Here is a 26,126-nt window from a genome sequence, read left to right as displayed (position 1 = left end):
GGCTGGGCTCTGAGTCTTCATCTGTGTGAATGCCTCTGTGCTGGCCTGGCTTGCCATAGACTCCTTGTGTGACTCTACACAGCTTCAAGAGCATTGCACCCATTCAGTCGATAGAAGGTAGTTCTGGGTACACAGGGGAGACAAGATGCCCAACAAAACTGTAGCCTTAGAATCTGCTCATTACTACTCACAAAATGAACCTTAGACATCATACACAGCTGCTGCTTGAACCTGAAAAAACATTTTGTTTTGCGCAAGAGGCATTCCAAGGGTAGAATTTGCATTCCATAGTTCTGACTATCCAAATTAGAAGGTTGGTTCCAATCTGCAGTCTAATTGAATTCTTTTATTTCCTAAGTAGAACTCTAATTCCAAACATAGAATGTAAATTACAAAGTAGAACTCATTCTAAATTAGAGTTCAAATTTCATATTAGCAAGGCCTGAACATCACATAGTGGCTTCATTGTGACACCACAGACACCTTCATTGCAAGTCTTGTTGCATATTTGATTTTGCACAAAAACTAAATTTCTGATCTAACGGGTATTGCAAACAAAGTAACACTAGTGCACTCTCAGGGTTTGTCATGGATACATTTGGTCAGGTTAAAGCTTGTGGAACGTGTCCATGGAAAACTGCAGGGAACTTGGGATAAGTCTGTCAAAATCAGGGCATAAAGGTGGACGTCAGCTATAATTCTCCAGTGCAAGAGCACGGCTGTCACATGACTGTCCATGCACAGCATAGCATTTGACAGTCAAGGAGCCGTCACACATTCACAATGTTCTCTCAGTCAACTTCTTCACCAAAGAAGAGGATGGACAGGTACAGGACCATTCAACTGATCACACGAAAGGGAAAGGAGAATGGGATGGTAAATGGGAGATGGAATGATATAGGGACTTCGTGTTACCTCTACATGGAACACACAAAACCACCTCATTCGTATTAATTAGCTCTTTTCAGCTCCAGTAAGAACAGATGTTATATTTCATATCGGTAACCTAATATAGGTCCAAGGAACATCGTACACTTTCCCTACATCAGCTCCCGTTGTTTCATATGAATGAGCCTTATAAGGACATAACTCCAAATAAGGACAGAATGCCTTATAAGTACATCACGCCTTATAAGGACTGCAGCCTTTTGTGGACTAAACCTTTCACCTATAGGCTAACATATGCAGCGGGGGTGTACGGAGTCAGTCTGCCACCAGACCCACGGTATATGTTATCCGTAAACAGTCTAGGTCCTGCATGACCGGGTACTACACTACTCAGGCTAGGTGATTATATAAATATATATATAGATATATATATATTAGAAATTAGGAACAAAGCAGGAAACCCCACGAAGAAGTCCAGCAGCACACCATTGGACAGTACACAGATTTTATTTGTGTACACAAACAACAACGCGTTTCGGCAATGCGTTTATCAAGTTGAGGAATTGCGCTCTATCTCCTATAGAAATACACCTCTTGATTCATGAACATGAACAAGATACTATCGTTTTGGAACAAATACAAAACAATAGACTGCAATTGCAAAAACGTTTGTCTAATGTCCTCAATACTTGTAAATAAAGCAATTGAAAATTTGTGAAGATGCAGAAAATGAGTGCAATAAAATCACATTTGAATCGCCAATGCAATCGTTCTGTAAGCCTGTAATTAACATAGAAGAAATACTACTAAGCCGATCGACGCGCTGGATCCATTCCAAATTTAGAGCTCAATTGTGAATACAAATGAATTGAAATGAATAACTTATAATTAAAGCAATCATAATCGGAACAGAAATCCAAAAGTGAGTCATGCTGTGTAAAATGGAACAGCTTTGGCAACATTAATGTACGTAAACAGATTTCTGCATATAACAGCTGGAAGGAAATATTATTTCACAATATGAGCACGGAATGAATTCTAATACTTGAATAGTTTTATGAAGCTAATAAATTGTATATCATAGACGCAATCAACACATGTCACATTCTACACAGAACAATTCCAGTGCCACGACGGGGTAATGTACCCCATTGTAATTCTGCATCTAAACTAAGAGCTATAAAAGATAATGTTCCTTACTTTAAGGGCGACAATCTCAAATGTTGTAATTATGAATATGTCGGTGGTATGACATACAACGGAGTAGGCAGTTCCTGTGTATGTGCGCCCCCATCCCAAACAAGTGATACAAATATATATACAAAGTGGTATTCACTGGGTTAGAGTAGACAATGGGAAGAGTAATAACCACCGTAGGTCCAAAGGGGAAATTTCGATTATATCGACAACCCAGGATCAATATCGGAATACGATAAGCACCTTAATGTAGAAGAAATTTCAACAAGCCAATTATATTTAAATTGTGGCCATAACAATACATATATGCAGGTGCGATCCCTATTATGGGCCAACTACATGTCCCCCAATATATATATATATATATTCCCTTGATTAAAATCATTTTATTTTAATTTAATTCATGATTTGCTTTTATAATACAGAGGCTATGACTAGGGCTTGATTAAAATCATCTTATTTTAATTTAATTCATGATTTGCTCTTATAATACAAGGCTATGACTAGGGCTCACAGAAAATAGATGATTATTCATTTATCTCATCTAGGAGAACTTATGCAGCAAAGCAAAGAAGACAAGATGGAGTATAGAGACCATATGCTTAGGAGGATGGCTGTGGACACATTTGATAGTAAAAACAAGAAATCTATTGCAGAAAGAGGAAAGCGAGCTACCCTGAAAGATTGGCAAGGAGAAATTTAGGGAGAAAAACTAATTAGAAAAAAACTAAAAGTATGGAAAAGAAATGGAGTGCAAGGATAGATATTACATATACGAAGGGAAAGGAAAAGTGAGGATCAGCCATCAAGAACGGAAAGTAGGAAAAAGTAAACTTGAGTAATAGCAAATGTAGGTTCTAAGATGTTCCAATATTGTCGTACGGCTTTATACTTCCTAGTAAAAACTGTGTGTATATTGGACAACATAAACTACAGGATTGTGCCAGATTAATTCTATGCACACCCCCAGGATATGCTGCCTGTAATCCTGACAGCCCACAGAGCACTATTGGTACCCCAAACCTAACCAGGTAGCAGATAGATTGTGCAACTTCAGGACATGCCCAATCTGATTTCCCAAGGAATCATTGTAAGAAATCTAGAGCTATTTGTTTGGACTCTCATGCATACCCAAAGGAATACACAACCTGCAATTTCTCTATACATTACAGCATTGCGATTCTTGAGTATAATATGTGTGCTGTAATGATCAATAAAAGGAAACAGAATAATGTAATTACCATTACGAGAATAGCTAAAAAGATGAACCTAGTCTTGCCTAGGGTGGGTGGTTTGCAAAATCCCTGCTGGGTGGTCTAACTTTCCCATTCCCTCTGGGTAAGTGCCATCAGGCTGTCCATCGTGTGGACGTGTCGGAAAACAGAAAACAGCTGAGCAGGAATTCTGGTATGCAGTGACCTCGCAGTGTTAGTGCTCCTCTGACAAAATCAAGGAAGTGGTTCTGCATATATAATAAACAGCACCCATATGACCATGTCGAAACCTCAGTCAGGTCGCATCCGTTTTTTCTAGTTTGATAGCTTTATCGTTTACCGGACAATAACAATAATTAGATTTGTGCAGTGAACTTTATCCCTCGTTTAAGGTTTCATGATAGTGTGTCTACAAAGTTGAAATGTAATATACATATATCTTGGTGTATCTCAACATCATATTTATCAGTATTAAAATAGTGCCATGTGGTAGTGTTCTAAACGTAATTCCACCACAAAGGATTGGTGTCCCGTCGGATAATATGGGCTGGCATTGGGACATTACCTCTATGTCCAGCTCCATGATGGCACAGCTGATTTCTTTCAAGTGTGTGCTTTTTAATCCTTGACACACTGGTGGTGTTGAGGTCTAACCAGCGTCTATTTAGGTGACACTTCAGAAAGTGCCCACCTAATTTAACCAGTGTTCCCATGTCTTGGCGGACTTTTCTGAAGACTTGATGCCCACACATAAGCCTGACCTCATGCTGGGAAGTTTGTGTTGCTCCCAGAGGTCAATGGACCTGTGTGAGCAGGAGGTGACACCTCCGCCCACACATGATGATTAGTGAATTGAACTGGCAATGCAGTGAGCCTCATAGGCTTCATTCATGACACTGGTCAATCTAACAGTCCACAGCTCGAGGACAAACCCTTCCCCTGCCCCAGGCTCTGTATTTCATGGACAGACTGGAAATTCGCTATGCAGGAGGCATTCACCTCCACAAGGCTGACCCCACTTCCATGGGCTGGCAGCTGAGGTGAACCACTGAGGATGGTTCTGGTAATCTTGAATTTAGGCTGAAACAGGTTCTGACTAACTTTAGTGACATACAACGGGCCCGATTCATGGAACAAACTTAAGACAAAATCCTAAACTTACTACTTTTGGTATTCACAAAAGTTAGGATTTTGTCTTAAGACAGACTTAAGACAGACTTAAGACAGACTTAAGTTAGGATTTTGTCTTAAGTCTGTCCTAACTCTGTCTTAAGCCTGTCTTAAGTTTGTCTTAAGACAAACTTAAGACAAAATCCTAACTTCTGTGAATACCAAAAGCATTAAGTTTAGGATTTTGTCTTAAGTTAGTTCTGTGAATCATCCCTAACATTAGCATGTTGTTACTACTGACGCGGATTAGCCACAGGACATGATTCCAATTGGCTATTAGGCCTCACACCCACTAACATTCCCTAAATCTAGGATTTAAGGGCCACCCCAGACAACAGAACCTCAGGTTCGACATGATACCAAGAGACCTGTTACACAACATAGCAGGACTCCACGAAGAGAGGTGCACCTGTGGCAGCCACCCTGTACCCGCTGGATTTCAACTCTGTCAAGGCAAGAGTCCAGTTAGCAAAGGAATGTGAACACCTCTACCAACCCCAGTCATCACAAGAACTCCCTTGAATTAGAGGAACAAGTTCTCTGCAGTTGGCAGGCACAAACTGCAAAGTCCACAACCTTAAAGTCTTGCACCCCAAGCCACCTGAAATGGCTGCTCCAAGTCCTTGTGTAGGTGGCTTCTGGGAACTGTTGTCCCAACCCTCAGTGAGGCTCAGCTTTCTACACCATTCCCCTGGTCCTCCGGATGAAGATTTCTCTAACCAGAGTGCTTGAAGATACCAAGGCTTGTTGTTTTGTAGTTCAATGACAACCTGCTTGATTGAATGCTTAGAGAGCAGAGATATATCCGCTCGAAGAACCAACCACTCCTGTGGCTCCATCTTAAAGACCTTGCATTTGTTTTTTACCCTTTTTTGCCACACCTACCAGTTCTTCTGGCCACAGATCCTGTTCAGCAGCTTGGGTAGCCAAGAGCACCTCTACACCGAGCCCCTGAGCGAGTTAGATTGGTCCAGGACCAGCTCCTTGCTTTAATTCTAAAGGGTTTTGCTCAACTCACCCATGCAAGTACCATTTTGCTGAAGTAACTATTTCAACCCCGCAATTCTGATTTACAGCACCGTTTGACAGCTGAAAGTGCACCTCTGCACCTCATTCACTTTAAAGAGGTAAAACTGTGCTAGCTGTTATGAACTGATCTTAGACCTTCAGAGACCTTAACTCTGAGTGGGTTCCATTGAACTCACCCTTTAAAGTATCAACTGCATATATGTGTTTTTCCCACTGAACGTAACATTAATGTTTTTCACATTGCAAAGTATTGATTTATTTATTGCTTGAAAACTGATAGCTCCGGTCATACTGTATGTATTGATTTCATTTTTGTATCTAAAAATACATAAAAATCAGAGCAACTTTTCTAAAGTGGTGTTGAAATCCTCCCAATGTGTGTCAATTACTTATGTCCATGTTGCTGATTTGAAAAGCTTCACAATTGTTCCTCTAAGTAGTCTGTATGCTCTTTGTCACTCCACCAGGACTGATAGAGGGTATACTTAGAGAGTATAATGAGAGAAGGTCTACTGAGAGAGTACCCGGGTTCCATCTTTGCATATTTTATCAGTATTGCACTGTAAGGCACCCCTGCAAGACCACATAATACTTCTACCATACAGAAACCACACTTTATCACACAGGAATCTCAATCAGAGATGTCACTCATGAGTAATCACATCCACCAAACCAGAGAAGCAGAACAAGGACACGTTATCTCTCACCGCCCTAGAATGAAAGCTGCCATATTGCGATTGAATTTTACTTAGCAGGTTTGCATAAGACAGTATTGAAACTCTGTTTCTGGTCCTGATCTTAAGATACGTTTTGTCATACAATTGTTTTTTTATTTCTGCATTCAAGTGCGATTTGTAAGTCAGGATTGCAGTTGTTGAGCCATAAAACAGATGTCAAAATGATTTCCTCAGTTCCCCTCCAAATATCAAAATCATTATGAATATACTGAAGCAACATTTTCAACTTATGGCTATGTGGCTTTCTAGGATTGAAAATATAGGCTTCGTACAATTGGTCCATGTAAAGTTCTCTCAAAAGGTGATGGGAGGAGTGCTTGCAAGTAATCTAACCACTGGCACTCACGCAGGTTGCATCCCCATTAATGGTTCTTTTGCTCACCATGCCACCTCGGTTTAGACCTTGCCTTTGGCAAATCAGTCTTGACCCTGCTCCTCATGGGAACCATCCAGTTGAACTGCCAGACCATGTCATCTCTGAAGGCAAACACAAACAACCCAGGTTTGAAACGTGGTGGAAGACAATAATACAGAAGTAAGAAAGGTGGTGAGAGTAAGAAAAAAACCACTCCCTACTATAAAACAAAAATAAGAAAACAAAATAAGAACTGGCAAAATCAAAAGACTGCCAGCCAGTGTCAGACCGATTGGCTTTACCAGTGCTTTTTTCCTTTTTACTGTATCAGGGCTTAATCCCGACTTGCTTTACAGATGTTCCAACACCTTATTTTGTACACATCACATAACACACAAAATCAAAGCAGGCTATACAATAAAAAACGTGTAAGTGGCCACCTTCACTGCAGACTCAGAATACCTCAAAGGTTTACTGTCCAGTCCTCTTTATACCTCACAGTTCTTGCAGTGCAGAGACGCACCTCTCAGATTTTGTCCCCTCTAAGGACAGATGCAGGGCTTTCAAAAATGTATTTTTGGTCTTTGCACCTTTCAGTGTCTTTCTACTTCTGTGGAACACAAGGTCTTAAGTAGGTCCTTTTGTCCGGTTTCCTCTTCTTGATTCATGTAACTCAAACAGCTACTCTGGTAAGATGCAGAACAGATATAATATACAGCTCAATGGTGCCAGGACAGGGTTCACTGCTTACAACGTAGTGGCAGCATCTAAAATTGCTATCACATCTTCTAGGTGCCCCATTCTATTGTTGATTCAAAAGTCATCCCCTAACAAATTAAGATATCCTTGTCCCATTTGTAAAAAGAAACACCTAAAATAAATAAAACAAATTGGGAACTGCACTGAAAATAATCAACCAAGAAATAAAAAGAATGTCAGAGTGAGATGAGAAACAAAACAGCAGGGAATAAAGTGAGAACGTTGAGAAAAAATGAAGACATGAAGTATTGATGCCAGAAAGTAGTGTAGTAAAAGAGTGGTGAAAGGAACAATATGAAAACAAGTAAAATGTTAGAAAGGATAAAATAAGGACAACATAAAGAAGAACGAGGAAATAAAGAATGTATGGAAGTTGGAATAAGAGAAAGGATACAGTAAGAATGAGAAAAGAAAATATTTTGGACAAGAGAAAGTCCAAGATACAAAATAGAAAAAAAAGCAATGAGGAAAGTTGGAAGTCTATACAGGATGAAAGAATAAAATATAAGACAAAACAAATGAGAAGACAAAACCCATAGATGAATTGAACAATGAAGGAATAAAAGAATGTGTGAAGAGAGTGAAGTGAGATTTCGAAAGCAAAAGTGAGAAAGGCAACATGAGATAAAGGACAAGAAAGCAGTTAGGAGCAAAACACAGAACAGAAAGACAAAGAAATCAAAGCCAATGCACGATCCACTTTCATCCAAAATAGGTCAAATTAGCACAAGTTCATGGGTAAACTTGTGAGCAGTAGCACCATGCCAAGGTTTTGACCTTTGCTACTGGACATTCACACCATTCACACCATCATTCAGGGGGCTACCTTTCTTCCCAACAGATATATAGACATCCGGTGTCCAGCTCCAGATAGGGGCGGTGCTAGGGTTCGTCGAGCTCAGGGCAAAATTCTATTTGCCTACTGGAGAACCCCGGAAAACAACTTCTTATTTGGCCATACCACACCGACTGGTCCGGGCACCCCCACGTCACAGTGCAATCGACTGCCTTCTCATTGGCTGCTGCAGTCTGCAAGGTGCTGATTGGTTTCTCCTCTCTGAAGGAACCAAGCAATCACAGGGCAGGCACAAGGTGTTTCCTGATTTCTCCCCCTGAAGGAACCAGGCAAGCACCCATCAGAGGCCTCGGAGAAGTAGAGCTGTTGTGGCCATCCTGTCTGTCTGATGTCAGTCTAGGTGCCCCAAAGTCCCTCATTCACACCGCTTTCACACCATTCATACGCTAGCCTACACACTGCACTCACACTGCAGGCATCCCTGACTATGGCTCTATATATATCTAAGTGGTGAATGATGTCATAATATCTGCCAGGGGTGTGATGAGGTACATGATGTCACAAGCCTGCCAGGACCAGGGATGTGATGTAGTACCTGATGTCACAAGGGATTGATGGAAACGCGTATAACACTCAAGGCTGCATGGAGAGACCAGTGTTACATTATGTTTATAGGTGTAAGCCCGTCTGTAACATGACATCACAGAACCAAAAGATTGAGGGAAGGAAGTCAGTTACAATTAACTAATTATTAAGGTTTCCTGTGTTCTCTTCTTTGCGGGGAACAACCTTTACAACGCAACTTTTACAACGCACTACCATTACAACGCATTTTTTACAACGCATAATCCATTACAACGCATGACATTACAACGCATGACACTACAACGCATTTTTAAAAACTACCTTTACAACGCATTCCATTACAACGCATACTGCCATTACAACGCATACCATTACAACGCATAATATTACACTATACTATCCAACACTTACCCTACTGATGCACCCCCTGGAGTTAGAATAGTAATTTTTACCCCTATACTATCCAACACTTACCCTACTGATGCACCCCCTGGAGTTAGAATAGTAATTTTTACCCCTATACTATCCAACACTTACCCTACTGATGCACCCCCTGGAGTTAGAATAATAATTTTTACCCCTACACTATCCAACACTTACCCTACTGATGCACCCCCTGGAGTTAGAATAGTAATTTTTACCCCTACACTATCCAACACTTACCCTACTGATGCACCCCCTGGAGTTAGAATAGTAATTTTTACCCCTATACTATCCAACACTTACCCTACTGATGCACCCCCTGGAGTTAGAATAGTAATTTTTACCCCTATACTATCCAACACTTACCCTACTGATGCACCCCCTGGAGTTAGAATAGTAATTTTTACCCCTATACTATCCAACACTTACCCTACTGATGCACCCCCTGGAGTTAGAATAGTAATTTTTACCCCTACACTATCCAACACTTACCCTACTGTTGCACCCCCTGGAGTTAGAATAGTAATTTTTACCCCTACACTATCCAACACTTACCCTACTGTTGCACCCCCTGGAGTTAGAATAGTAATTTTTACCCCTACACTATCCAACACTTACCCTACTGTTGCACCCCCTGGAGTTAGAATAGTAATTTTTACCCCTACACTATCCAACACTTACCCTACTGTTGCACCCCCTGGAGTTAGAATAGTAATTTTTACCCCTATACTATCCAACACTTACCCTACTGTTGCACCCCCTGGAGTTAGAATAGTAATTTTTACCCCTATACTATCTAATACTTACCTTAAATGTAATTTAATATTATGCGTTGTAATGGTATGCGTTGTAAAGGTAGTATGCGTTGTAATGGTAATGCGTTGTAAAGGTATTTTTTAAAAATGCGTTGTAGTGTCATGCGTTGTAATGTCATGCGTTGTAATGGATTATGCGTTGTAAAAAATGCGTTGTAAGTGCATGCGTTGTAAAAGTGTGCGTTGTAACGTCATACATCCCTTATTTGCGTACAGACTTTTATTTTGAACCTGCCTAGACAGACAGAAGCTGTCAGAGGATTTGTTTCAGAATTTCTCTTTGTCTTGATTATTCTACAGATATTGTAGCCACAGTGGTCAATAATTAACAATAGTCATCTTTCAATGTCACTGCCAAAAAGAATGTCCATCAAACCCATCGTAACAGAATCTGTAAAGGCGCTGGTGAGACGGGCCTAGTGCACTGCACAGGAATGCACAGCTTTTCATTCTGTTTCCTCCTATCTGCTCTGCCCATTTCACAGGTGTGATTCAGGTATTCAAATGGCAGGGTGGGATCTAAGAATTAGAAGACACCCTGTATCTTTCTTCTGCACTGACTAGCAGAGCCTGACAGTGGCCTTATGGCTGGGCTCTGAGTCTTCATCTGTGTGAATGCCTCTGTGCTGGCCTGGCTTGCCATAGACTCCTTGTGTGACTCTACACATCTTCAAGAGTATTGCACCCATTCAGTCAATAGAAGGTAGTTCTGGGTACCCAGGGGAGACAAGGTGCCCAACAAAACTGTAGCCTTAGAATCTGCTCATTACTACTCACAAAATGAACCTTAGACATCATACACAGCAGCTGCTTGAACCTGAAAAAATATTTTGTTTTGCGAAAGAGGCATTCCAAGGGTAGAATTTGCATTCCATAGTTCTGACTATCCAAATTAGAAGGTTGGTTCCAAACTGCAGTCTAATGGAATTCTTTTATTTCCTAATTAGAACTCTAATTCCAAACATAGAATGTAAATTACAAAGTAGAACTCATTCTAAATTAGAGTTCAAATTTCATATTAGCAAGGCCTGAACATCACATAGTGGCTTCATTGTGACACCACAGACACCTTCATTGCAAGTCTTGTTGTATATTTGATTTTGCACAAAAACTAAATTTCTCATCTAACGGGTATTGCAAACAAAGTAACACTAGTGCACTCTGAGGGTTTGTCATGGATACATTTGGTCAGGTTAAAGCTTGTGGAACGTATCCATGGAAAACTGCAGGGAACTTGGGATAAGTCTGTCAAAATCAGGGCATAAAGGTGGACGTCATCTATAATTCTCCAGTGCAAGAGCACGGCTGTCACATGATTGTCCATGCACAGCATAGCATTTGACAGACAAGGAGCCGTCACACATTCACACATTCACAATGTTCTCTCAGTCAACTTCTTCACCAAAGAAGAGGATGGACAGGTACAGGACCATTCAACTGATCACACGAAAGGGAAAGGAGAATGGGATGGTAAATGGGAGATGGAATGATATAGGGACTTTGTGTTACCTCTACATGGAACACACAAAACCACCTCATTCGTATTAATTAGCTCTTTTCAGCTCCAGTAAGAACAGATGTTACATTTCATATCGGTAACCTAATATAGGTCCAAGGAACATCGTACACTTTCCCTACATCAGCTCCCGTTGTTTCATATGAACGAGCCTTATAATGACATAACTCCAAATAAGGACAGAATGCCTTATAAGTACATCACGCCTTATAAGGACTGCAGCCTTTTGTGGACTAAACCTTTCACCTATAGGCTAACATATGCAGCGGGGGTGTACGGAGTCAGTCTGCCACCAGACCCACGGTATATGTTATCCGTAAACAGTCTAGGTCCTGCATGACAGGGTACTATTGGAACTACACTACTCAGGCTAGGTGATTATATATATATATATATATATATATATATATATATATATATTCACTTAAAAAACCATAGGTTTCACACATGTTATAGTTAGGTGGATATTTCACTCGTAAAAAAACAATGAAATTCCCCTGTTATAGTTAGTTCAGATAACTATAACTCGCGCGCCCGCAATGCACTGCTGATGACGTCACATATTACATCACTCATGACATGGTCAGTGGCATCACTCATGACATCACTGATGACATCATCCTTGTGATAGAGTGGCGAGCAATGGCTCACATATGTGTGACTTACAACTAGAGTGTGAAGGAAAATACAAACGTTTTCACAAAGGGACACTGTTCCTATAGCGGGATGCAAAAAGTCACCCACGCTTAAGGGTGCAAATAGTCACCCGTGCAAAAAAGATAAAAAAGTGAAGAGGTAGAAAAAGAAAAATGACAAGAGACATCCTAGGTAAATGTGACCCACTCGTGAGATAGAACAACCACTTGTTGGTCCTCTGTTGCCCTCACACACCCCAAGAGGTGTCATGCTTCATCATCGGGCAGTTGCTCCTTTTAGGGCCAGCGCTGCAATTCCCTACGGGTCCCCTGAAGGGTCTCTTTATCGGAGATCTTTTTAAGAACTGCCGGATGGTTCATGTGGGTGTGTGGGGTGTGGGTCTAATGAGGGTGAAAAAGAGTGCGTGTAAGGTGATGAAAAAATTAATAAAGGGTAAACATGAATCGAATTGTAAACCCTTGGCAGATAAACTGCTGCATAAAATCTTGTCCCAGAGGCACACTATGCCCAGGTGTCAAAAGGTCATAGGTCAACATGTTTTGCGCCTGTGCCGCCATAAGGGTCGTTGGCGCTTCTTCAGGACCAGAACAATAATATATGAAGTGCACGTGATAAAAAAGTTTTTACTAAACCCTCTAAATCAAACAGGGCAGGGCAGTAACCTGTATACCTATAATATGGCTACAGCTGCATGATGAAAGAACGCTCCTGATGAAAACCTCGCCATTTTGTTAAGGACCCGTAGGGAGTTGCAGCGCCGGCCCTACGAGGAGAAACTGCCCGATGATGAAGCATGACACCTCTTGGGGTGTGTGAGGGCAACAGAGGACAAACAAGTGGTTGTTCTACCTCACGATTGGGTCACATTTACCTAGGTTGTCTCTTGTCGTTTTTCTTTTTCTACCTCTTCACTTTTTTATCTTTTTTGCACGGGTGACTATTTGCACCCTTAAGCGTGGGTGACTTTTTGCATCCCGCTATAGGAACAGTGTCCCTTTGTGAAAACGTATGTAAGCATCTGGAGCATGGACACTGGACCTTGAATAGCTCCTTGGCCCCGCTCTCTTATTTGTGATAAATTAATGAAAACACAAACCCATATTATTCTGTTAAGACATGTACGTTAGGCCTACACGCCACATACCTACCTTCTCAACTTACTAAGATACAGCACTGCTGTCCAAAACATAAAGGTGACAGGAACTCCAGAGGTAAAAATCATGCCAGGAGAGCAAATCCTGAAAGTTTGGCAGGTATCCTGGTGCCAGTTGCCAAAGCAATATCAGTATAGCAAAAAGAATTCCAGATTGGTTGTAAAAAGTACAACTCGTACAAAAAACATTTTCCTCGGCATGAAATATTTAAAATGTTCCATGACGGCCAGGCTACAACAAACAACACAGTATTATGGGATACCTTATCTTATCTAAATGGATGCAAAATGCTGCCTTGATCGCACATAATTCCTATAATTCACAAATTTCGCATTACACGAAAGATGTGCACATTTTTTTACATTTGACATTTCGCATGCTGTAAAATTCTGCATGATTTTTATCTGCAGTAAACTAATTTAAGTAGAAAATATCTCACTCTGAATAGTTTTACCATCGAATGCGACATTTTCTCCTCAACCAGTCTCCAGTTGGCATTGTAGCAGATTTTTTAGTAGTCCCATGGGAAAAAAAGTAATTCGAGATATATAAATGAAATGTATTTCTCGTAATATGCTTCATTTTGCAAAACATATGCCTCTTATTAAAAAAAAAAATACACGTTTCACACAAGTCTAATCTCATACATGTTTGTTTTTAAATCTTTTAATAGTAGGGTGTTGAAGCTGAGAAAATTAATTTGGAGATTTGAAGTCAGGTGTTGGAGCATAGAAGAGCTTTCTTAAACTGTGTATTTTTTGATGTAGCTGTATTTTGTTAATGCTATCTCACGTTTTTTGCTTTCTTGAAATTCGCTTAATATTCAAGCTTTTCTGATTTGCCGATAGGTGCCAGGGGTCTCTATCTTACGGTAGCAATTGCATGCCCGTTCCAGTTGACATTATTAACTGCCACAGAATTCTTTATTTAGGTTAGATCTCTCAAGATGTTGGGTCCTGGCGCGAGATCCACTATTTTCTCATAGAAATAAGGACTGGTTGCTATGTCAGCTCGTGCTCAAAGTAATACCACTCCGGTTTCCAGCCCAAGTTCCCACTTTGGAGTATATTAAACCTTGTTGCCCAAATATAATACATTGCAAACTATTCTGCAAGGTGTCCATATTCATGCATCTCCTGTGGTCCCATGCTTTCTACCCACAGCACTGAGATGCAGCTCCAATCAAATGCCCAAAGCAGAGCCGGCTCTAGCTGGCATAGTTCCATGGGTGGCTAGACATTTGGCACCCTCTCTGCTGTTGGTGAATAAAATGAGGAAGCAGGGGACCCATTTTGTGTTCACAAGTCAGTTACAATGTGAGCACATTAAATCAGTGACTGGCATCTGATTACAAACACCTCCGATGAACTAGCCTGATTTATTCATAACTTAGTTCCATTACACTGGTGCCAAGTTGTTGGTGTGGTGGATAGGGATTTCAGAGAGTGGCAGCGGGATTGAGAGAAAAATGGGAGGGCAGGAAGGGAACCAGTAGGGTGTAAAATGGTACCAGCAGCGAGTTAAAACAAAAATGATTGCAAGCAGCTTATTCGAATCTTTGGTGCCAACTGAGAGGGACGCTGTTGTCTGCAGGACCACAATGCAGATACCTCTGTGTTCGCATCTGAAGACTGGTGCCCTGAGCCCAGCTCGCCCATGCCAAAAGTCCGGGCTCAGAGACATAGTAGTCGGGTTTGGCTTCAATATTAATAACAAAATAAGTCACGTCGGTCCCCATTGTTCAGAACGCCTGATTGTATACACTCTTAAAATGTGAGCTCAGCTGGCGATACCAGAGTACACAAAACTCACGTTGGTACGAAGTCCGATCTAGTAGAACCCTCCTGCCCATCCACTTTCTTCTGATCGGGCGGGATGCCATATCCAAGAATGACTGACTACATGATATTGTGCAAAAGGCTGCTTTAATGAAACATGTGCACAAGCATTTTGCAAACCATGGCTCTACGCCTTACATACTAAATCAATGTAGCCTCACTATACATCTTAAATGCTAGCAAAAAACCTCCTCTCCCTCCCCTAAGCAACCCTTCACAAACCAAACCAATGAATATCCAATCACAACTCTCTTCACTCAAACTCCCTGAATCCAACCCTTGTGCATACACCTCTGTTGCCATCTCATACCATAAATAAAATCCCCTACCCCCCCTGCAAATTTGACTGGGTCTGAACATGCCCAACGTTTCTTTTAAAACTTTTAAAACTTGTGTGCCAACCACCAAGCACCCGATCAACAAAGCGACAGCATAAACAAATAGGAAAACCCCTCCAACCTTGCGCACCTGCCTCGCTAAACCAGAAATAAGGAGGGTGTGTGTGAAAAAACTTCGCTGACCCTACCGACCGAGGTGTAACCCAAATCTAAACTGGCACCCTCACCTAACTACCATTCTCATAGGAAAGGACATAATGACCCGCCCCATGCTCGCAGACCAATCGGGCTGCCCTTCGCTCATGGACCCTACCACCCGCCCGAAGATTCCGGGGGTAGGGCATTCTGCCCACCCTCTTGTCACCATCCCACACCTCTAAGCATGGGCAGGGTAAGTGTGTTTAGGGGTTTGTGTGGTGTGGCGGGCCCCACTGTAGTGCAGCAGGTGGGAGGTGTCAAGAGATTGGTGCCAGTGAGCCTGGCGCATTCCCCGCCTCAGGGACTGCCACGTGGACGAGGGTTGCTGGGATTGCAAAGGGCCATGCCAAAGCGGCCAGTGGAGCCTGCATGGCCCGAGGTGGCAGTGGGCATTTGCTGCATGGTGGCGCTCACCTGATGCTCTCTAAGTTACCTGGTGGGGTCCAGCCATTGCCAGTGGAAGGACGGGTGCAGACGGGGATAGTGACCTCTCTGGCGCCCAGGTGTGCAAGAGATTCCCCTGGCAGAGCGCAGCCCGAGAGTGCGGTAATGCTTCTTGGCCACGTGGTGGAGGCGGTTCATGTGGTGGCAGAGGGCATGGCTGGAGATTCCCAGGGCCTGCCGTTGGACTTATCCAGCCCACGCAGGCAGGCCCTGTCCCATGATGGTGGAAGCGATGGGGAGCCCCACATAGGGGTGAGCCAAGGGACAGGACCGGGACTTAATAATGGCTCTGGGAGGGCAAAGTTCCCTACGGCAGCGGTTTCAAGGAGCCAACTGGGAACTGCTGGGAGTAGGGTGGGGGCAGGGAGGGTCCCAAATATACTCTAGGGAAAGGGGACATGCAAAAGGATCAGGGGCAAGGGGCAGGGCAGTGTTTGCTGGCTAGTGGTGGATTGTTCATGTTCCCAGCACTGGTAGTGCATTCCATGGTATGGATGGGAGAATAGGTTTTTCAGGACGGGGGCCCCTGGAGGTGGGTGTGGTGCCACAACACACCTCAGGAGCACAGGGCAGGCAGGCCAGAATCAGCTTAGTACCAGTCAAAGGTTTGAGGCTGGTTCGGCTGTAGCAGTGATGTCTGGTCAGCCGGCAGGGTCTAGTGTGGCCTGGCTACTCCGGTCCGAAGACAGAGCTTGTGTCTTTGCAGATGGCTCAGAGACACTGTTGGCAAGGAATGGGATCCTCACCCACCTTGCAGGAATTCGACCCCTCGCAATGATTAGCAATGATTAGAATGTATGATTAGAAATTTGGTGATGGTGGTGAAGTGCCAGGTACGAGTGCAGACTGCAGTGGTATTTCAGGAGAGGCTGAGTGGGAACTGGATTATGGGGAGGATGAATTGGAGGAAGGGGAAATTGTGGAGGATGAGGTGTATGAGAGTATGTGGTAGATGAGACCTCCAGAGGTGCATTGGGGACAAGGGGAAATTAACCAGAGCGGCAGTCTTGGTGTATTACAGCAACCTGTCATGGTCTCTACATCGACAAAGGCTGTGTCCAGTCAAACAGAAGCAAGATCAATGTCAGGATGGACGGCTTTGGTGCAGGCGACAACTCTGAGGCTAGGTCAAAAATCCTGCACGGTGGGCACTGATGCTAGAGAGTGGAAGTGGGGTCCAAGCAATGAGGGCAGATTTGCAAGCACAAGGTAAGTCGGGACTCCGTTTGTTGAAAAGTAAGTAGATTCAAGATCAGGGGACAGGCACTAAGAGAGTGGGGGAGTGGACTGGGTCAGGGAAGGAAGGTAAAGGTGAGAAACCCCAAGAGAAGGTGGTAGAGTCGGGAACAACAGGTGAGGACAAGGGCTCGGAGAAAAAGAAGGAGAGCAAAGAGGTCAAGTGAAAAAAGCTGCCATATATGAGGATCACAAAGCCTTTAAGGGCACATTTAATGCTGGCCACCAAAGAACCCATATGGAAAGGGGAGTATGTGGAACTGTTTAAACTCTTACATAGAGAGGTGTGCGCAAAAGAAGGCTCCAAGGAGGAGAAGTATGAGCTATCTTGAAGGCCCAAAGTACTGGTAAATATTGAGAATTGGACAGCGGCTTCCCTTATCTATGGAAGCGTGTATTGTGAGAACTATCCAGAGAGGTACGTGGCATTGCGATGTAGTGCAAAAAGAGGAAGTGATGTTTGGGGGTGGGCCTGGGTGCAGAACGATGAGGAGTTTCACACACACCTCGTGGACGAAGAGGATGGTGTCATAAGCCACCAACCTGGATCCCGGATTATTCTAATGGGGCAGCTATGCTAGTTCCTGAATCCTCCTGAGACTTGCCCTCAGTTTACAGGAGGAGACTCTGCTCTGGTTGCAAATCCCAGAGGGAAGGGCATTGGGATGGAGAGAGTGTGTAGAGTCAAAGATACTGCGGCTCGTCTACTCAACAGCAACACTGCAGCAGCCATTCACACCAGTCCAATGAATGGTACCGGCAGATATGGTACCTATAAACAAACAAATAATAAGGCTTTAGTCTACTATTAACTCTATCTCTAACGGTATCACCTCACAAAAGCTTTTCAAATTTCAACAAACCTTAAGTTTTGTTGTTGTTTTGTTTTCACTTAGATTGTCCATAGAGGCTCCTTTATCCAAATGTTCCAAACTGCAGTGAGTATGGTTTCAGCATCAAACCCACAAGCAAATTTGGACGCGGTTAGCTTCACCCAAGTCCTCTCTGGCAGAGCCCTGCCAACAGTACATACAAGTTGAACAAAAGCACTGGTTACTTTTGTTTTCAGCACAATGTTGCGACTGAGCTCAGTGAGTAGTAAAATGAAGTCTGTAAATGTATCTCTCCTTTTCTTCTTGTTTTCTTTCCATCCAGGTGCAAGACTAATGTAGGACGTTCTTTGTGGTGATGTCGAAGTGGAAGGCTCAAGGGAGCTGGCAATATAGAGTCCTGGAAGCCTGGATGCAGGTAAGTGGCAGGCAAAGATACTAAGCGAAGGGTAGGAGTGTGGAAGGTCTTTAAATAAGACTGCTTTAGAACGTTCATAATGGTCACATTCTAATTGTTTGTAACAAGGAACAGGTGCAGATAATTACATTGATGAGGCTGCTTTCTAGTAGAGCTTTAGAATGTTCACAAAAGACATGTTCTCATTGGTTATAGCAAGGAACAGGTGCAGATGATTAATTTGATGAGGCTGTCTTTACAAGGTGTCTTAGAATGTTCACAAAGGTTGTGTTCTAATTACTTATAGCATGGAACAGCTGCTGATGATTCATTTGATGAGGTTGTCTTCTGAAAGGTTCACGTTGAGGTCATCTATGCTGGTTGCTTGATACTTATTCTGGTGGATTTTCTGGATGTTTACATATCGCCTGAAACCTGACCTTGCATATGCATGGTAAAACATTTGTAAAAGCTATTTAGCCTTTTAACACAAACTGGGGAACACCAGCTGCAGCTAGCTATTACCAACAGCATGTAATATGGTCAAATGTCAGGGTACAAGACATTTGTTCATTCATTAAGTGTTGGGAGGAATGATATGAGTCATGCAATATATGGTGATAGTCAAGAGAGGTGAGCTGTGGCAGGAATCCTGACAGATGGTATCTGGGGGAAGCCAGACAATGAGCTGTTCCTGCAAACTATGACGCCAGAACGCCCAGCCCCATTGACCTATACGGCGGGTGCCTGGCCGGTTATCTATAAGCTGTTTCGAGGATGCCCCACCCAGGCAGGGGTGGGGCGCAGGAAGGGGACAGACAGGGAGTGGGGGAGCGTGCTGGTCCTACAACAGGGGACAATGTTTTCAGGAGTACTGTAAGTGTAGACACAAGTGCTCCAAGTGCAGTGGGAACACACAAGCTCCCTCAGTGTGGCTCACAGGGTGGGGGCTATTCTCGAACATAAGGCCAGCACTGGGGCTTAGTGGACAGGTGCCAACGAGCAGGGTAGGGGCAGAGGGGGACAGAACCCCAAGAGAAAGGGCATGTACACCAATTAATCTGGAGCACTTGTGGCACAGGTGGGTTTGTTGGGGGACAGAAAGGGAGAAGGGGTTGTTGTCAGGTTTGCAGTTTGATTTTCGATTGTGCTATTAAGGTCCTAGGGTGTGGCAATGGGCAGATGACATGAAGAGGAACTGGTTTGGAGAAAATTGTTGATGGAGTTAAGTGAAGGGAGGATGGAAGGACCGTTCTATGAATGGCCCTTTGAGAACTTAAAGATTTCCCTGATATGGGGTGGTAGCCAAGAAGGAGCCAGGGGACTTCCGTTTAATTCATCATCTGTGATTGCCGTAGGGCATGTTGGTCAACGATTACATTCCTGAGACGGGCAGCATGGTGCGCCATACATCGGTGGGCACGGGGGTTCAGTTGGTGAATAAGTATGGCCGGGCATTTTGATGGCAAAATGTGACATGAAATCGGCATTTTGGTTGTTGACAGTTCACCTGGAGGACTATGAGTTGTTGAGTGTGCAGTTTGGGGTCTGTTTTTGTTATCAATGGGTGTTCAATTTCCTGTTCTTTGTTTGAGGCGTTCAGTTCATTCCTGCAGGAACTTTTCATACAGGTGCCAGGAAGGGAGGTCATGACATACTACTTGGACGCATTTTTCTTGGTCAGTGCCCCATTAGTCACAAGAAGGTCAAAAGAGTTTGGGGTTGTTTCAGGACTTGATGTAGGACATCGGGGTTCCTTAGGCACCAGAAAAGACAGTGGAGCCGGGGGAGGTGCTTACATTCTTGGGTATTGAGTTGGGTTCCCAGAAGATGGAGATCAGATTGCCAAAAGACAAGAAGCAGCATTGTATAGAACTGTTGGGGGCAGCATGTTAGCCAAGTCCAAGTTGCAGGTGAAAGACACACAGGTACTGCTAGGTCATTTGACTTTTGCGTGCAGGACTATTCAGGCAGGCAGGACTTTTTGTAGGCAGTTGGGTTTGGCAAGCAAGTCACCTCTACATGAAAGGGTCTGCCTCTAGGTGAGAGTACAGGAGAATGTATGGCTCTGGAGGATGTTTCTGAGCGAATGCAATGGTATTCCTATGGCAGGATAAGGAGAGCAAGTGAAGTGATCTATCGAGATGTGTTCGGACACAGCGGGCGGACACGGGTTTGAACTCTTTTGGCAAGGCCAGTTGTGTGCAGAGGAGTGTTTGGAGACATGGAAGTGGAGGAGCGGAGTATTGCTTTCTTGGAGTTCTTTCCTTTGGTTGTAGCAGACTGACTGTGGGGCCACCAGTTTGCAAACAGCTCAGTTATGCTCAGCGTGGACAACTTGCCTGTGGTTAGCGTTGTCAATTATCAGTCAGCACAGGACCTGAAGGTGGGGCAACTGTTGCGGGATTTGTGTTAGAGTGCTTGCGTGCAAATGTCACTTACAAAGTTCGACATATTCCAGAAGTGAATAATGAAATTACCGATGCTCTCTCTTGTTTTAAGTGGACGAGGTTCTGTAGGCTTGCGCCATGTGCCGAGGAGATGAAGACTGTGATGCAGACTCAATTGTGGTCTGTGGGCAAGAGCGTGTGATGCAGCTCATCCTCGGGTTGTTATTGGAGTCTACCCGCACAGTGTATGGGCTTGAGTAGGACAAGTTTGTGCGATCAGGGGCAGTGCGACGTAACACCCGGATAGAGGTCACGATCGGCAAAATTAAGTGGCACATTTTCTCATGTCTCTGATTGACAAATGTTTGTCAGCCGTCATCATGGTGCTTGTGTACGTCTTTCAACAAAGCAGCCTTTTGTATACTATCATGTAGTCCGTTCTTGGACACTGACTGCCAACGCCACACCCCACCAGCCTCCGCTTTGGTCCCTCCACGTAGGGGGCACCCGCATAATGCAGGGCCCCCGCTGAGGGCGAATCCTGCCAGCCCGCCTCCTTCTGCACCCGCAATGCCTCACATACACTCTCAGGAAGGAACATCCTACCACTACACGAACGCAGTACATTCTAAAGGGGAGAAAACTTCACTGACACTTCCAGCTGAGGTGTAACCCAAATCTCAAATGGCATCCTCACCTAACTGTCATTCCCATAAGATAGGAAATAATGACCCTGTTCCTGTACTCGCCAAACCAATTGGGCTGTCTCTTGCTCCTGGACCCTACCACCCACCTGAAGATTCTGATAGGGTAAGCCATTCTGCCCGCATCCCCAAACCCCCAATATGGGCGTAGGTGTTCCGGATCTTAAGTTCACTCATTTAAAGTGAGGCCTATCAGCTTTAGCAATTCCCTAGCCGAGAACAATTCAGATCTGTAGAGGGAGCATATTTGGCATTCTTCAACGGTGTTCAAAAGGACAGACAATCCAATCTGTTTTCTATTTGAAGCAAGGCCTAAGCAGCTAGATAATGATATGCCATTTTTCTTCTGGATATGTTACCTGTTTTTATCTCGCTTGAACACATTTTATCTCTGTGCGAAGTAAGGAACTGCTGCAAGACGGAGGCGATTGAACCATAGAGACGCTACGCTCAAGGCCAGTTGGGGAGAGATGTCAGTTTGTCACTTATGCTCTGTTTGCTGAATATTATTTCAGTCTCTGTTCCTTCTCATATCACCCAGCGTCTCTTTACATTGTGCATCACCTCCTGTACCCTGCCCTGCGTGGGATGTGCCAGGAAGGGCATTCCATAGCCAAGGACCAAAGATAGGGAAGCATTCGAAATCCGTCAGTGGAAAAAGTGCCCAGAGGAGGGCGTCACCGGCTTATAAGGAAACCAGGACGCTGCCCCTAACCAGCTGTGTACCATCACTAGGACAGGATGAATGACAGACCTTCGCATCATACCAGAATGCAGAATTAATCATTCAACTCGCTCTCCTTGCCTCTACCCCTGGCCCCGTGGGAACAACACTAAAACGCTTCGCACAGAGAACACATTACATCCACTTTTTTCCATCCATGCACCAAGCCCAGTGCTCAATATGAGTCGGTGGTTGCGCTCATTTTTGGACACTGGTACTTATGGTACTTATGTTTCATTATCGGACTTTTACCCAGAGCAATCAAAAGGAGTGAAATCACTGAACGTGACATTGCATGTGGCATCACAGGAAGTGGCATCACAACCTGTGACCTCACAGGAAGTGACATCAGGTCTTAAGACCTTACATATATTTAGCAGGTCCATCATGAGTACATTTGAGCTCATTAAATTATTTAACAAGGTAAATTTTAAAATGGCTTTTGCCAATTATTTACACAACCCTGACGTAAAATCTGGGCCTCAACTTATACATTTTTTTAAAAGCCCTGCCACAAAGAAATTGGCAACAAGGAGAAACGTGGTAGTAAATCTGTTCTGCTTAATTAGTTGCAATGTCTGTAATTGAAATATCTCATAGGGTTAAGGCACTAGCTGCAGAGATCTTTGCGTGCCAGCTAAATCTCAGGGAATAAAAATAATGGTAAAATAACTCTGGAGGATAACATATTTGCTTGAGAGAGCTGGGTTTTGCCTAGTCCTAGTTTTCAATCAAAGTACCATAGGGTGTTATTATGTCTCCTGCAAAACACATTATTTAACACGGAGATGACGGATTTTTATTTAATGTAATAAGTTACAGCTTTTAAAACAGAGCCTTTTGTTAGTTTCAGTTCATACATTGTAATCCTTCTAATGTAGCACAGTGAGGCATGAAGGACATGTGACTCCTACACCTTGTAACCTTCATTGTCGTCGGTAGCACATCCTTTATATTGTTGTACACACATATTATTTATTGTCCATATATAATCTGCACGTGTGATGTAAAGCGCTCTGACATTCTGCGATGGGATAAGTAGTGATAAAGCAGTAATAAGAAATAAAACAAAATAGTGGTATTTAACCCCTCCCCTGTTCATGACGGAACCACTCCGTCATGAGCCACGGTCGCCGTGTGCTCATGACGGAGTGGTTCCGTCATGCCGCGGCCGTTGGCGGCCGCTCCGCCCACGCGGCGCTAATTCCCCACCTGTGCGGGCGATTAGCGCAGTGGGCGGAGTCATGACGGAACCACTCCGTCATGAGCACAGCTCAACCGTGGCTCATGACGGAGTGGCTCCGTCATGAGCACAGCGCCACCGCGCTGCCCCCAACCCCCCCCCAGCGCTGCGGCGGAATTCCCGCCACAGCGAAGGGGTTAAATTGTTATTTGTGTACATACTGAGGCAACCAACACACTTGACATTCTTACAGTGCATGCATATCTCTTATATACAGGGACTGAACAAAGTCAAAAGCATTTTTCTCTTAAGAACTGATGACAAGTTGTAAGCCTTTGTTTCCCCTCCATTGCTTCTAGGTGTGAGGCGCCCCATAGCTCCGAGCCAGGACACTCCAACAAAAAAAGGCCTAATGGACTCTTAACTCCGGCTTTTGTTATGGTCCCAGCTGAAATCTGCTAAGTCCCTTCCCTGCCTGCATGTGGCTGCTCGGAACAAAGGCAGACAGCGTGCAAGCGCTGCTGAAAGTGTCCCGGTGTCCGAAAATTACACCCTGACACGTTCAGCATATTTCTGTGAATTCTGGGAGAAGTAGGAAAGAAACATGGCACTTTGCTGAAAGTCTCCAGCTTTGTAGCAGAGTAGACGGCGTCTACCCACTGAAAATAGTGGATAAACAGTGTCTACCTGCATCTACGCTTGACTCGAGCCCTGGAAAAGAAGGAGAAAGAGGGAAAAGTAGTGACAATGAATAAAGAAGAGATGAAAAGAACCTGAAAGAGTGAGTTGAAGGGTCAGGCAGTGTTTGATGGTGGAGTAAAGAAGCATGAGGTGGAATCAAGACAATGCAGCCTTGGCATTCAGCATGCTTGGCATGCAGTTGCGTTAGGCCCCAACTTCTGAGCAAAACTATGGGCCCTGGAACTCATTCTTTTACAAATTAAGCACAACCAAGCATAAGCATCCGATCTTCTAGTGCTTTCGCTTCAACGCACACCTATGTGCACTGACAAAAACATGACAACAGCATAACTATGGTCATGGCACACAACATAGAAACACTTTGACCATAGGCTACACTACAGAGCTGTACTCTTTCATCCAAGCATGCACGGTGTTGTGCCACCCATCTTCAATACCTTCAGTGCCGTTTCATAGGTATGAAGAACAATAAAAATGGTCTACCCTAATGCTCTACAAGGTTGAGTTAGAACTTAAGTTGTAGAGTTGTCTTATTGTTCCATGTCTGTTAAATGGTAGCGGCAGTTTCAGTCGATAACCTTTCAAGTATTGCCCGGCGGTAATCGCCTCTTATACCATTCGATGTTAAATCAATAAAGAGGCAGGCGCCGGAGACTGGAAGGCAGGAAACAAAGTTTTATTCCGTCGGAGCAGAACACATCAGATCAGACAGCAAGGTATCGTCACGAGGTGCTCTAACTGCATCTCTGAGACCTGGTCTCTTATACACACGTTTATGACTTTATTGCAGGGTTATCATACATGGCACATTCTTGAGATCACTTTGATGTATGAGAGAACATCCTCGGAATCCCCACTTCGAGCTCGTTCCCACACATATCTACAGTGGAAGTCCCCACCCCACCCACAGTAGGAGATGGCTATCACACAGCTGGACATTCCGCCAATTCCCGGGGGTGTGTGTGACCGGTCGGGTCTCAGGGGGTGGGGGGCCTTGATCTACTGTAATCCCTTTGATGTGGGGTGTTTCCCTTACAGTAGGGGCAATAAACTGCATCCGCAGGGCTAGGTGATGGCCTGGGATCGGTTCGGACAATGGGGCGCAGAGGAAGGGGGTTATCAAAGAGATGCATGACCATGTATGGGATGTCGGTCAGGCGTGGGATGTGGTTCCATGGCAGGATCGCGCAGAAGGAGAGGGTTTATGGCCCGTGTATGAGAGAGCGGGGGTGGCCGGCGCGCGGGGGGGATACTTGCAGCGCCAGGGGGACACGTTGGCGATCGGCAATGAGCAGGGAGAGACCAGGGTGCCTAAAATGGCTGCCGTGCGCTTTCCTGTGTGTCGCGCTGGGGAGAGACAAGATGGCGCAGATAATGTTCAGTTTGCAAGCTAAATTTCCACAGTCCTCCCTTTTAACATATCTCGCCAGCTTGTTTAGTTCGGATCTATCCCCATAATACTATGAACTTCCACCTCATACAGAGCCTTCATTCGTTCCGCTTCGAAGTTCAAAGTCTTAGGGCAGATGCAGTTCATAAAAAGCGAACATAGAGGTGGCAGACACTGAATCCCCAAGCAACATCCACATAGTATCACAATCGGTATTAGGATAAATGAAAACAGTCTCCATCCCCAACTTTTAATAGTGTCCCAAGACCAACTCCCAAGTGACCATCCTTCTTGCTCCTGATGAACCTCTGCGGAAAGTCTGTGGAGGTGTTCAATTGCTTTGTAGACTGAGGGTGAGTTATCCGGTATGTAGGTACAACAGCTGGACCCAATGATGCGGCATGCTCCTCCACGATCAGCCAGAACCACATCTAGAACGAGGCGGTTCTGAAGAGCC

Source organism: Triturus cristatus, chromosome 1_2 (genome assembly GCF_964204655.1).
Source record: "Triturus cristatus chromosome 1_2, aTriCri1.1, whole genome shotgun sequence".
NCBI classification, from domain to species: Eukaryota; Metazoa; Chordata; class Amphibia; order Caudata; family Salamandridae; genus Triturus; species Triturus cristatus.
Note: the sequence above shows the minus strand (reverse complement) of the source record.